The sequence below is a fragment of the Perna viridis genome, chromosome 10 (assembly GCF_037379345.1).
Source record: "Perna viridis isolate PV_CMFRI_1.1 ecotype Kerala chromosome 10, ASM3737934v1, whole genome shotgun sequence".
NCBI lineage: Eukaryota > Metazoa > Mollusca > Bivalvia > Mytilida > Mytilidae > Perna > Perna viridis.
Window position 1 is genome coordinate 13972822 of NC_142454.1, and position 13010 is coordinate 13985831.

Below are 13010 nucleotides of genomic sequence, written 5' to 3' on the forward strand. Positions count from 1 at the left end.
ACAGAGATAAATTACTAGACTAATATAAGATTTGTACTTGGTGAATTAACGACATACTTTTCCATTTTTGTCCTAATGTAAATGCATCGCTATTTCATGATTTAAAATCCTAGATGGAGATTTACGTTATGCATTGTCAAATTTATTTTATCCATGGTAACAAGACATCATCGGAGTGGTTTGAACTATTTCTCAACTAAAGCTTTTTAGCAAATAATTTGAATTCAGAACTTTAACATATCATTGAATAGGTATTATGAATCATATGTTTTCATCCTTTAAATATTGTTTAGCTAGATATGAATGGAAAAGAAGAGCACATTTGATGCATTTGTGTCGATTTTTTTGTTTGTTTGTTTGTTTTATTGTAGAAAGTGTGATTACAAAAATGTCTTATTAGCTGGTTATGTTATCAGCTCTACCTTAGTTTAATTATTTAGTTGTCAGTTTACACATGGCTACCGTTCAATTCGCAAAAAACCGTTTGTTTGTTAAACCTTATTACAGAAACTATCACAGTACTGAATAGAATGACAATTTTTTTTATTTTTTTAAATTTTTTTTAATATTGTGTAAAGTATATATATAATATGGTGAATCAATTTCATAATAAATTTTCAATATTGTCTGTGATAATTATAGGTCAGATGCAATCTATCCCAGACATAAGAAATATTTTATTCGGTGAGAAATTTGACCAATAGCCATCGTTCCAGTCACTGACCAGCAGAAGATTTCCTTGAGAATCATCCATATGACATCAAGAAAGAGATTTGTTTATTGTGTGAATTCTGATAACCTCTTTACATAGTGTGATAAAGAAGTAGAATCTTGAACCTACTATGTATATAATCTGCCATCTACATACTATCTAACAGAAAGCATTAATGCTTCATAACCATATATATACTGTGGACAAGATAATTTAGATCCAAATTTAAATGATGTATGAATGAATAGTGGTTTGTTTATTACCTTAATTTCAAATTATTAATTGGGATTTCTAAAGTCTTGCAAACGTTTTTGAATCATTCGTATTTGCATTTACAAGTAATGCTCACTTGTAACATGCCATTCGGCGTGTATATTACGAGTATTTTTTTTATTATTAAACGTACAATATATGATTTCTTGAAATAAATTCAGAGAGCCAATAAACAATCATGATAGGATTGTTATAGGCATTAACATCAACAGCTCTCCTTTGCGATTGTCGCAGGTCTGGTGCGGGTATTTTGGTAAGTATTCTCGATAGATTTTTGTATTCAACCCCTGTTCACATCTCAGAATGGGAATAGTGTGCAATAGTCGTAGTTTAAAATCAATTAAATTGATTCCATATAAGTCCTACTGAGTGGTAATAACAGCTATATATATAATCTTTTGAATCGTTTTGCTGTCATATCGACGACACTATATTTGCATGGTATAAAACATGTTGAGATGGGATTATCCTGAAACATTTTCCTTTACCAAACTTTTGACCAATCAATTTGCTTGAAGTAGACAATTGGAGAAAAATCTTATTTTTTTGAGAATTTTATGAAACAGTTTTTTAAGCATAATATTGCAATCTATTCACCGACCTGCAATGATACTATGGACTTTATATTTCAATTTACAACAATGTGAATCTGGTTATTATGACATGATCACGACATTCACATCAAAGAAGGAGAAGCCAGATTTTTACAAAGAATTAAGAGTATTTTGTATGAAAACGTAGCGTATTACAATAATCCCCACAATAATGATATATATCGGACCCACATGTGGCAAGACATGAACCAGGTAATGTAATGGTTTCCTTATTATATCTTAAAGTAATCAAGGGAACCAAGATCCTAGCGGAAATCAAAAGAATGTAATTTAGGGACAAATACCAGACATGGAAAACAAACACAACAAAGAACATAAAGAAACTAATATAATACATACAAAACAAAAGAGTATATGAGCAACTCGAATTCCAATAAAAACTGGGAGCATAGACCAGGTACACCGGTAGGGTAGTTGTCCTCTGCTTTTCTAGAAACATCCGCCGAGTTGCTCATCAAAAGTCAAGTCCGGGGTAGACGAAAGAGGAAAGAAAAACTACGACACGCCAAACAAACCAGCTCTCATGGCGCAGATGGACACATCGCGACGATCAACGAGTTCATGATGACGATTAATAAAACTTCCGCAGTGATGACTTGTACACATAACCGTGTTCAAGAAGACTACTTGTAAGAGATCTAGTGCGATATTAAAAAAGTCCGCGCAGTTACGGCAATCTCTGGTATAATGTATGAGTTTTGATATGAAAACTTCATACCCAGGTGCTGAAGAAATACTGCCACAGAAGAAAAGGAAGTTGACAATTCTGAATAAAACGTCATCACGTTTGTCATAAATATTGGTCAACATTTGACAACAGTAGTCATCTCAGCAATAAGATTTATGATCAAAGAGACAACTTTAATTTTAATATCAAAAATTGTCCTTGCATGTGCAGCAATATCCCGTCATCTCCTGTATATGGTTTTATATGTTACCATTGATTCGCTACGTTTGAGCAAGTACTAACTTCTCTGACCTCCTTGAACGCCATAAATATCTCCATAATATATAACAGACACTTGAACCCCGGGATTAAGGAAATATGTCTTAAATGGTTTCTTACCAAATTCTTTTTTATATATCAGTCCATGGTTAAAAAAACTTAGTTTCTTCTACAACATTGAGTAATGATTTTTTTTTTTTTTTTTTTTTTTTTTTTGTAAAATGTTCTTTGTGCTTATGTGACATAGATTTAACCCATAATTTCGTTTGAAGTGCTTGTTCTAAGTCAGGACCATTGTGATACCAGCTGCTCCGGTGGCTTAAGTCTATATTACCAGATTTAATTTGGACTTGACGGGATTATGAGTCAGATTAGTGTTTGGTAATTTTGTTGTTACTCTTATTTTCATATTTCAAGTATCGGCCAATTTCTTGAATTTTGATACGCTTTGATATTGTTAACGACAGTATATGTCGGAGTTGTTAGATTTTAAATTTCGGTATCAATTTTTATCCTATTAATCATTTTTTAATATTTCCATAAAGTCATTAAATATTTGTCATTGGTAGTAGTAAACACAAATTTTGACTTGCAAGTTAATGTTAGTATAGCAATACGATTCAAATTATTTTGAAAAAAAGACTTATTAGGTTGAAAGACAAATCAAGAGAATCAAGATTCTCGCGGCATCTTAAACTCTGCTCTAAACCTTCATCTGATTCAGCACCTTAAAATATATTATTAAATGCTTGGGATAGATAACTTACGAGTTTGGATATAAAAAATCTATCAAACTAATATGATGTTGCAATGAATGAACGAAAAGTGACTTCATATAATGAAAAGTTGAATATAAACAAAGCTGGTAGTCGGACTGTATACATGCAGAGTTGTTCAGAAATTATCTCAAATTGGAGAATTTTTTTTTTTCAAATGAGTATTCAATTGGTTTCTATAAGAGTATTATTGTCTCTACCAACTCTAGATGACGCTTACCCTACCGATGCACTTGGTCCATCATATCCCAGAGTTCTGTGGAGTCCGAGTTTCTCATTTACTATTGTTTCTATTGGACGTTAAAGTTTGCTATAAACACGTTTTTTCTTATACACCTTCATCAAAGAACTTTGAACTGCACCACCTTTTACATGGCCAGCTTTTGATTTTTAAGTAACATACCTTAGGTGGCGAGTAAAAAGATATACATTTTTGTTTCTGAAAGGGAACAAAATTCGTGTTGGCCTGAACTTCGACAATCTTTCTATTGAAAACATTGACAGATCTGTATATCCGGACCCTGGGGCCATAATCAAAAGTAGTGGTCATATGTGGGTAAGAATATTTGATAAACTTTTGCACGTTATGTTACAAAAACCTGTTAATACCTACCAAATAGAAGCAAAACGTACAACTGTGGAGTGTAAGAACATAAGTTTTGAACGCAACAAATGCAGCAGTGTATGACCTCAAACATAATAGTAAATACTTTCAGATTTCATCAAAAGGTCTTGAGCACACCTATATTGATTACCACACTTCGTTGTGCAAAACCAACTATTTAACGTCTTCCCAAAAAATATATTTGATTTTTTAAGTAAGCGCTGCAAAGCCGCAACAACAAAAGTAATACAATCAACGGTTACAGAATACAAATTAGGACACAATGATAAATTAATGATCAACATTTTCTGACCGCGGACATGCAGATGTCTACTATTTTAATGTTAGATCAAACGAGAACTGAAACCACAAACAAATTTGATTAACAAAACATCGAATTCTCTTCATTTAATACATCATATAGACAAAATTAGAGAATTCGATTAAGGAACACTTGCAGTAACTGAACGCTGGAACTAAATATATGAAATAATGACAAAACCATCAAAATTACTAGCATCAGTAGACTGGATTGCTTTGGAGATGTGACGTCAATTACTAAATTTACACGATTTATATTTAATAAATTTAATACTTAAAAAAGATTTAATATTTTCAGGGGTCGAACATCCATTTGTGGAATCAAGGTTCAGAGAATAGACAATGAATTGAAAATAGCATCCTATACGAATAAATTTATGAAAGACATTATGGGAACTTGATAAAATTTCTCGGGTGTTTTTGAAAGAAAGTGCTTCATAGATTATGTGTTGGTAAAGAACTCGGTGAACAAGATATTTTTTTTATTAAAAACCTTCAAGTATTATATTAGTTTTGTATCAAACTTTTGTAACGGTGAATAAAATTAGTAAATAAGTTTGTGGTATCGATATTTCTGGTTTAAAAGCTTTTCTGCGAGGAATACTTTCCGTTCATTAACATCTGACACTTAATTAAAGTTACGAAGAGAACAAACCAGTTTTGAAATATTTTCAAAACAAAACTTATATTTGAACATAACAATGTTTTTTTTTTTTTGTTTGTTTTTTTTTCAGAATAAAGGAACTTAAAGCATGAATGAGAACCAAGTAACGAAGAGGCTTTACTATTTCATCACTAATGAAAGATAGATTACCGATCTTGTCTTTTAAGCAGTCAGCTGCGTGATTTTGTCACTAAGTTTGGGTATCCACTGTACCCTATAGTACTCTCGCCAAATGACGCCCAGTTCATTACAGATGATATTCAAATTTCTTCCTTCATTAAAACCTATGATTTTTCAACACTGTATACTTCTATTCCCCATACTCAGTTAAAATCCCGACTAAAAAACATTATACATCGTTGTTTTTCCAAAAAAGATGGTACACCTAGATACAAATATATAGTTCTTGGTAGAGATTCCTCATACTAAGAAATAATTCCAAATCATCTTCCAAATATACAGAGAAAGATGTTTAAAAAATGCTGGAATTTTTAATCGACAACATATTTGTCCAGTGTGGTGGACGTGTTTTTCAACAAATGGTCGGCATTCCAATGGGAACAAATTATGCTCATTTACTTGCTGACCTATTCCTTCACTCTTTTGAGGCTGACTTTATAGCTGATCTGATCCGAAAGAAAGAATATCGTTTGGCCAGATCCTTCAATCTCAGTTTCCGCTATATAGATGACGTATTATCTTTAAACAATCCTAATTTCGGGGATTTGATACATCGCATCTACCCAAAAGAACTTGAGATAAAGGATACTACAGACACTGTGAAGTTAGCCTCATATCTTGACCTACACTTACCAATCGATGGTAAAGGAAAACTATTGATTAAACATTACGACAAACGTAATGACTTTTCATTCAGAATTGTCAAGTTTCCTTTTATTTGTGGCAACATCCCTTCGGATCCTGCGTATGGAGTATTCATAACTCATACGTTATGCCAGAGCTTGCCGAAACTACACAGACTTTTTGTTTTGTGTAGAACTCTAACAAATAGGCTTCTGGAACAGGGTTATGTTGTTACAAGATTGAAGTCATCACTACAAAGGTTTTATGGTCGTCATCATGAACTCGTGAATCGTTATCGTGTATCCATCAGCACCATGAAAACTGATTTATTCAACGGGTCATAGTTTTCCTTTCCTCGTTTGTCTACCCCGGACTTGACTTTTTATGAGCAACTCGGCGGGTGTTTCTAGAAAAGCAGAGGACGCTTACCCTACCGGTGCACCTGGTCCATGCTCCCAGTCTTTAGTGGAGTCGGAGTTGCTCATTTACTTTTGTTACTTTGTATGTATGATTTTAGTTACTTTATGTTCTTTGTTGTGTATGTCTGTTTTCCATGTTTGGTCTTTGTCCCTGGATTACATTCTTTTGATTACCGCTATAACCTTGGTTCCCTTGATTACTCTCTCATGAGACATATGTGTTATTCCTGTGATCAAAGGTAATATCAACATCGTGTTTATATGTCAAACGCAATACTATGAATGCTTTATGCCAGTGGTAGGAATAACTGATATTCGAGTAATTCTAAAGACAAACGCAATGCGTTCAGCAACGGTGTAATCTTAACTAACCTCAAGTATTTAATGGTCTCATCGAATGTTCTAGTATTAACCATATGTAGATTCTGCGTATATTACCACTACAAAACAATAAAAGAAACAAACATATTTGACCGAGCAATAAGTGATCAGTATGTAAGAATATCTCACTTTTGACAAAACAACTTTTTAGCAAAGGATCTGCATTGGCCCCTTACTATGCCTCTCTCCTAGCTGATCTGTTACCATTTTTATGAATTGGATTTCCTTCAAAATACCGTGAAAATAAAAACAAAAGGTAAAGTGGCTAGATCCTTTAATTTCACATATCGATATTTCATTCAACGATAGACTACTGACACAATATGATTTTGATATTACAATTATAAACTTTCCTTTATTGTGCAGTAATATATACCAGCTGTTCTGCGTATGGTGTTTATATTTCCCTGATGTTAAGGTATGTCAGAGATAGTAGCGACTATTCCGATTTTATAAGACACAACCGTTACCTTAGAGACAGGCTTTTTGTCCGGGGTTATAGGAAAATACGTCGCATACGCTGCCTTAAAAATATTTTCGATAGCTCTATCTTATTACATATGTATATTAGTATTGTTATTTAATTTTATGAATTTTACGCACCTTCCACATACATTGTAATTCATTTTGAAACTCGTTACTAATATATACATAATTTTTGTTGCATTTTTTCTCTTTTTGTCACTCATTGTTCATATATGTATCTTCTGTACTGTTTTATACTGGTTTTACCGATTTTGACCGATGACAATTTTATGCTGCCCATTTATGTTAAAATATATCGGAAATTATGAAGTGTAAAGAAAGCGGGTTGTTTGGCACTCTATAAAATCTTTCATTTTGTGTCTGTTTTCCTTGTCTTTTCTTATCCTTGGAATATCTTCTTTTGATTACAGCTCAAATCGTGCCCCTTGATTACACTTTCAGAACTGCGCGAAAAACAGACTGTTCTTAATGACCGTGAACAACGTGACGGCGAAACAATTGTTTACGTTGTTGTGGTCCCACATTGTTGTGATCATTTGTGATGATAATCCAATCGTCAATCGTATAGATGATGGTAAATGAAACAACCACACGAAGAAGATTTTAACTGAAAGATATATTGGAAATATTCGACCAAAAAATTAGTCTGTAAATAACGGAATACCAATAAAGGGTAGCACAGGACATTTCGCACAAGAAAAATGGCAGTGAAGCTTGCAATTTAACCTATCAACAAAGGTGGAAACAAAAATTGGTTCATCTTTTGTAGAAGATGTTAATGAGAACTTATTCTTGGTTTCGATTTTTGCCGTAGGATATTAAACACTGGAATACGAAGAAATTGGAAGGGTGAATGTTTTGACTATATCTTCATCCAGATGTTAAAAGAAAAGGGTTGAATCAGGAAAGCAAAGTAAACTGGTTAATTGGGTACCAATCCATCAGGAAAGCAAAGTAAACTGGTTAATTGGGTACCAATCCATGAAGACTTTAGACAGCGTAAATCGTAGAGATGATCTATGGTGCACAAAAATCCATAGAAGAAATAATGAAGTAGTCATTTATGCATTCAGGTCTGTAATTCATAGACACCTTCCATTTTTCACATCTTTGTTCTTATAATTAAGTTTCAAACTTTTAGTACCATATTGAGAAAGTAGACAATAGAAATTGTCAATGAAATGGTCAGTAATATCTGCAGTGGCAGTAAATAATTAATATTCAATTTACTTGACGTATGTAGCATCAGTCACAGAGATTCCATTTACTTAAGATTTCACTTTTTTCTCTGCAAATGTTTAATGGACCTTTTTCTAGACAGTTTATACACTAATTGAAAAAATGGAAACCTTTACTTGCTATGATTCTACAACTCTATTATGCAAAACTTACAAAACAAATAAAATGCATGTTGGCTAATGTCCACTGTCTGTACATGATGTTTTATTACTGAATGATCCAATATTTTGTGATTATCTGTATATTATCCCTATACCGCAAGAATGTCAACGAAAAAAAATTACCTAAATTCAACGATAGTCACAACGAACCTGTAGGTATCACTGACATTATAGAGTTAACAAGGATTATTAATTTCCTTCTCAACGGACTTTTGCAACCGTCAAGCATATCTCACAGGAAGCAAGAGTACATCTTGGGGTTTAGTTGGGAAAGGGTTATTCGTTTTTCTATGTGTTATTATTATTATTATTATTATTATTATTTTTGTACTTGTATTTTTGTCGGCGTTTGCATGACTTGGTTATATCACCTGCATTGTCCCTTCTTTCTAGAGAATTTCAGACATTTACAAACGGACTTATAATGAAATTATATATCTCATTTCACGAATACGTTTACATCTTATATTGGCGCAATTACAGAAGTATGCAATTAACCAGACCCATTTTGTCTCGGCAAAATGCTGAATAGCTTTGTATTTCACACTTATGCCTAGGTATTACAAACATATATTTCTTTTCCCCAACACCTAACGCTTGTTTTATCTCAAAACAATAGGCGTCACAATATCAATATCAGCTTTCCATTTGTTATTAAGACCTTTCTTATATTTTTTAAGTAAAAAAAAAAAGATTTGGCACGAAAATAAAGTGTTTACAGACGACTACGTAGGACACAAAGAAGAGCAATAATATACGACATCAATTTTTTTATGGTCCTGTATAAAGCAACCATTGTATAGTAACATGACTTTATGGAGTATAAACCAGTATACATATCTCATCAATCATTGAATAATCTAAGTAGTTACACATATATGATAATTTATGAAGCATGTTTGAGAGTTCGGGTTTACAACTTGGTACGGAAGGAGCTTCAAATGGACAAATCAACGGGAATGATAATCACAATATACATCTGTCGTTTCAAGCAGAAATATGTAACATCATTTAAATCCGTGTGCAGTGTTCAACGGACTGTACATAATTTAAAGAAAAGAAAAAAACCCTCGCCTGCAAGAATTTTGATTGCTGTAGGTTTATTACACAAGTACCTAAACAGACCAAATTTGTTATTGTTACCAAATGACATGAGCTGTAGTGGGTATGTATGACATACCGACAGTAACAAAATTCATGATGGGATTCTATATCTCTTTATGTTTATTCTTAGTTTCCAAATTTCATATTAAATCATGCAGTAAGGATAGAGTACAATTTTTTTAACCATACATCTAGATCTTCTTATGCTTTTTTCTTATTCATGGGATTTTTTCGGAAGAATGTCCTTTCTTATTTCTTTTTCAATTAAATCAAAATATCTTGATTATAAATGTTAACAATAGAATGATTTGTTTAAACTATTCACCTTATAAACGGCAGCAAGATACAGTACAATAAAATTCAATTCAATTCAATAAACAAAATGAGTTGAACATGTACGAAAACTTCGACTTAAAAACCTTATATTACATTCAACACTATCCATGTTTACAAAGTCTTAAAAACTAAATGAACGGTTGATTTTTCTTGATTGAAAACAAACAACGATCTTCCACAATGTTAAAATTAGAAAGAAATAACTTATTCACATTTTAGTGATTTTTTCCTCATATGAGTGTAATGTTTCAGTTTCTTAAATTATCCAACACGATTTAATTAGTACAATTACATGATACTTCTGAACATAAATCACATAAAACATAAAAAAAATCAACTCGGATCTACAAAACACACAAACTTAAAAAAAAAGCTTAAACTTAACAAGTTAAGTCTTTTGTCAGTTTATTTTGTTATTTTCTCTCTCTTTTCATTATTCAAACTTCTCCAATATACTCCATAAAACTACTGAAAAATAAGAAATATTAAACATTAAATACACAGATATATCCATATATTTTATTACAACATACAGTCTAAGAAAGGTTAATATAAAGAACCACCTGTCAATCGTGTATTTTTAATATGTATATTTTTGAATACTTTAAGTCTTTTGATTTCCGCTAGAATATTTGTTTACTTAAAAACTCTTAAAACCAGCAACATCGCTACAGTGTTGATACTATTAAACCTAACCAGCAGCAAGATATACTACAATAATATTTAAAAATGTCACCACAATAAATTCTATATCATATTGCAACAACTTTCATTTTCAAACAATTGAATATTAAACGGATTACAAAACATAATACTCTTGATATATAAAACTGAAATATATTATCCAAGGTAAATATTTTACCACCGGGGCAGTCATAACCAGTATCTCTTTTGCAAAGTATTCGTAAAATAATGATATTGTAAAATTGCAAAATTAAAGTATAATGTAACATGAAAACTGTTCTTTAAAGTCTCTAACTACATTTACTTCATCAAAACGTAAAACTAATAGAATAAAAAAACGTTACACTTATAGTGTTAAAAACAATGTCTTCTTCAGTAATTTAATCCTTTATATGTATAAGAAACCTGTATGAGTCGTAAATGTAATAACACATGTTCGTCCTGACTGTGATGTTTCTATTATAATATTGCTTCGTACTTACGTGTTACATTTTCGACACCGCCTGAAATAAAAATAAGAATATATAGGAAAACTGAAAACATGATACATGAACAAAACTCTATCTTACCTACAGTACCTTGTTCCTACAATATCACGAACTTCTTCTGCATCAGTTCGATCACCATTTAAACGTGTCATATCATTTGTCATTAGCAAATTCAGTAAAACAAAACACTCTAGTCTCAATGGCAATAACTAATTAACTAAATTGCCTTGATAATCTACCATTTAGATTTCTAATTTATAAACAAATCAAAACAGAAATGACAAATATGAACAAATAAACATGAAGCATACGAATCAAAATGATAACAACAATTATTGATTTTAAACTAAAACAAGTCCTAAGCATGTTTAGTTTACATACATAATAAACATTACTTTATGTATATATTTCTGTCATGCTTATCAACCAAACAAAATATATTTGCTGCTATAGATAGTGTACACCGTGAAATACTATTGTTCGTGGGGAACATATTTTCATGGTTTTCATGGATATAGTTAACCACGAAAAGGACATTTTCCATTCATTTGTTTGATAGAGTTTCTACTTCACGATATCATATCTTTCCCCTATACCTCGAACATTGGTCCCCTAGGAATAAATAAACATACATATTTCCGTCAAAAGTATAAATCATTACAAACAAATATTTTTAACTTGAATAAAACTTTTTTTAATTAAATACAACAAAATATTAGGTGTATTTTAAGTTAAGTACAACATTAATCATATAAAATGTGTATTATCGTTTTTTCTTAATTTTTTTTTCTCACTTTTTTCTATTTTATAATTGACCACAAGTTATTGTTTAACGGTAACATTAGCTCCTATACCCTTATCATTAAATTTCATTTTAAACTTACTCGGTATGAATTAGTATATACATCTACTTGCCTTACTGTCTATTAACAAATACCCCCAGAATTTGCAAACACTTTTCTTGTAAAAAATACAAACGATATAATATGTATAGTTTTCAAGGAAACCTTAACATTAGTGAAAGAAAACAAAAGAGCGAAGGATAAATTACTATTTACGTCATAATTATTTAGGTTTTTTGTTGATTAGTATTTGATCTAATCATATTTGATCAACAAAGAATGTCTGATATAATTTTCATATTTATAACATTTGTCATTTCAATTTTTCAATTAATCAGGAGATTACTGGCTCAAAGTGTCAACTAATAATTTATAACTTTTAAAATAAGATGCCTTACACAATTTGGTCTTTGTCTTCTTCCTTTTTTTTCATTAGCATCTATCATAATTGCCTGCTGTCACAAACTTATCTTAAGTAGTATATTGTATATACTTAACAGTCGGATGAAATAAATACATGTACTTATCTTACTTTCTCTTGATACTTACAAACTGAAATAAACAAAACAGATATATCTTCACTAACAAGGATAGTAAACAGATCTTTTGTTTTATCAAATGAAAGCAGCAATGATATACAAAGATTATAGTTTCCTAATACGTATTCATTTATATAATGACGAAAAAGAGATAAATTTTTAATAGAATGGAGGCTTATAGTATTCCTCAACAAAAGAAATAAAAAGCCTCAGTATCTGACATTGAAGTGGTTAGCTTATGTCATGACTGGTTACATATATCTCTCATCGATAGTATTATCAGAACATACATTGTTGAAAATGTTAACAAATGGTGTCTTAATGACATAGAAGTTCATTTTAGCTGGTGCAATGCTATGTTAACATTCATTTATAAACTGTAAGAATTTTATCATGATCATATATGAACAATTTTGTTATTAATTTTCTTTTTAATTTTTGTCATTTTCATTTGATCTAGCTTAGTAATATCTATAACGTAAATATTATCTGTATCTGACAAGTATGGGTTTTTTTTTTAATCAACTCAGTCTCAGTTGTAAATTCCGTCAAAATTATTGTTTTAAATTTCCTAGACTTGTATATTCTCTATCAAACTGAGACACTCTGCATTGATA

The 13010-nt window shown here is 31.2% G+C and overlaps 1 protein-coding gene and 1 long non-coding RNA gene across 14 annotated transcripts in view; both read right to left on the reverse strand.

Annotated features, from left to right (window-relative positions):
- Positions 1-13010, reverse strand: part of LOC148604626 (transcription intermediary factor 1-beta-like) — a 293163-nt gene that overhangs the window by 43342 nt on the left and 236811 nt on the right. The window lies entirely within an intron of this gene.
- On the reverse strand, positions 9196-12508 carry LOC148604630 (uncharacterized). Its single transcript, XR_015916045.1, has 2 exons — positions 11007-12508; positions 9196-10308 (listed from the first exon to the last, which is right to left on the reverse strand). It is a non-coding gene; the product is annotated as an uncharacterized LOC148604630 (long non-coding RNA).